This window comes from Octodon degus, unplaced genomic scaffold, assembly GCF_000260255.1.
Source record: "Octodon degus isolate 3935 unplaced genomic scaffold, OctDeg1.0 scaffold00151, whole genome shotgun sequence".
Taxonomy (NCBI): domain Eukaryota; kingdom Metazoa; phylum Chordata; class Mammalia; order Rodentia; family Octodontidae; genus Octodon; species Octodon degus.
The window spans coordinates 6,709,181-6,711,780 of record NW_004524727.1 but is presented as its reverse complement, the minus strand read 5'-3'; the positions used below and the strand labels follow the sequence as shown (position 1 = coordinate 6,711,780).

The 2,600-nt window shown below is 38.0% G+C and overlaps 1 pseudogene; it reads right to left on the bottom strand.

Moving 5' to 3' along the window:
* Positions 1–288: 288 nt before the first annotated feature.
* Positions 289–2,600, bottom strand: part of LOC105743698 — an 84,924-nt pseudogene continuing 82,612 nt past the window's right edge.

The following is a 2,600-nucleotide window of genomic DNA, read 5'->3' as shown; positions in this document are numbered from 1 at the left end:
AAGAAAGTTAATTTCTATTCTTTACAGCACATAGTCTGTGATATTTTCTTACAGAAACCTTAGTAAACATGCTAGAGGAAAACAAATCATCTCATAAAGAAATGCACATGTCCTGAAAAAGCATTTTAAATAGGGAACATTTAAGAATAATTAGTATTCATTCAAATGGAAATTAGTGAATGACAGATCTTCATCATGAAATAAAAGGTTAACTTTTTAAACCATTTTAATATATCTATTTAATTTTATTTTTGAGGTCAGATCTACTTTATTTGTTACTTAAGCATTTTACTTTAGACTGGACTCATACTTGGAAGTAGAAGCTCTCAGAAAAGATAGCCTGCATCTCTTGGCAATTTGTTCCTGGCACTTCTCTTTGGCTTCCTTCATTTTCTTGGCCAGAAGCATACTCTGCAGCCTTTTCCTTGTTTTTCTTAGCATGCTGCTTCTTCAGCACAATAGGGCAGCATTTGTATTGAAGGACACAGAGAAACAAGTCGCTGGATCTTGAGGGCTTTTGTCCTGGGTTTCTCACCCTCTTTGTTCAAAGGCTTCCTGACAACACACTGGTGGAAATCATCTTCCTTAGGCAGATTGAAAAGTTTGTGGATTCTACTGGCTATTTTGGGCCCTAGGCACCAAGGCACAGTAGTATCGGTCAGCCCAGGAATGTCCTTCTCTCTCCTTCCTTTATAATAACCAAGTAGAGAACACTTAGGTTGGCATCTACAATGCAGCCTCCAACGGATTTATGCTTTCTCTCCCTGGTCCTCCTCAGTCAGTAATAGGAATACACCTTACTCAGCAGCAGGCACCTCTGCTGTGAGTTAGGATGCCTTGCTTCATGGTGAAGCCCTGTCTGTGGTTCCCACCTCTGATTTGGACCACGTAACCCTTCCACTCTTCACCCAGGGCATAAGTGGCTACTTCTGAGGCCGTGCATTTCTCATAGAATGTGTGAAGCCTGCATTCATCATCGGCCTTGATGAGTGTCTGGTGGCTAGTGGCTGGGAGGAGAGGTGCAGCTTCATCTCGAAGCCACCGATCACCTCCCAGGCACCAAAAGAAAGAGAATATATCTATTTTAAGCCATAGTACAAATATATCTATTTGTACTAATGTGTATCTATTTCAACTAATTAAAGATACAAATTACAAACCATTACATGAGCAATGGAATACACATATTTTAGTACCAATATATCTCTATTTGCATGCAAATGCAGAGAAGAAACTCCAAAACACAGTCAGTTCTCATTTAAAGACACTGCTCTAGTCCTACAGTGAGCTCTTTAAGTGAACTGATCCCTTAATGAGGCATTATATATTGTATGTACTTTACAATATTCAGAACAAAGAAATGGTCTCAGGAAACTCCAACTCGATGACTTGTTTTTATTCCTATAACTTTTACATGCAGTACCATAATACATAACAGCATAAATTGCACTGTACAATACGATCACAAAAAATCACAGTACTGTGTACACAAAGTATACTATGTGAAAGAAGACCCAAGGCTCTATAATCAAGATGTACAAAACTGTATTTAAAAAAAGAAAAAGATGGGTCATAATTCCAAGCAGTGGGGCATACATTTGAACAGTTGTTAAACAAGTAGGTTATTAAATAGGGAATATCTGTATAATCTCAAATACATAAGTGTAGGTTGTACATAGTCATAAATGTATTGCTTTAATCCTATGAACTTCTATATTGTTCAAATTTATATAGTAGCTAGATACATTCCTGTACTAATAATGTGAAAATTAAGTTGATTCCTTAGCTCACTATATCTTAATCCATTATAGTATCAATTTTGTTTGTCTGTGCTGAACCCATTCTAGGCCAAAATTGCTGCAAAATTGCACAGTGACCTTGGCACAGGAACCCTGTAATCCTCTGCCAGAAGAGCAATACCATATATACTCTGAAAGCCTTAGTGTGAGTGAAAACCCTGGGACATCAGAAAAACCAAAGAAATTTCACTGGTGAACTGACTTACCAGGACTGAGAACATTCAAGTTGGAAACATCTGCTTCTGTGTGGGAATGTGGGCTACGAGACTGCTACAGTGGCTAGAATTTTGGATGGCACTCAAGACACAGGGAGGAGGTGGATAGACTTAGAATTGAATTCTTAGAAATTAAAAAATAAAAATGTACCAAATACCTCCCCTGTACCCCAAACCATGCCAGAAGAATGGACATGCAGAGTCTTGTGAAGCCCACGGTGTTGCACAGGGTGGTATTGTCAGTGCCAATATATAGTTTTTTAAAAGTGGAGCTAAGGCTGGGAAAGTTTGCTCTGTCAGGAAAATTCTGAGCTTCCTTAATGAAGCAATGTATTCTCTTATGTTAAGAGGAAACAAAATAACTACCCCAGCCCCACTGTCTTTCCTGACATTAATCTCTCTTACTTTCTGACATTGCCAGTTCTGTGGATAACCCACCACTATTATGGTCTACTGGACTATATTGCATTATTTTGCTGAATTCATGTACCTACAATATTTGAATGGCAATGGACTACCCATCTCTGACAAAACTAAACAAAAAAAGGGATATAAATGAAGGATCATTTTGTAGTGAAAAAATAAG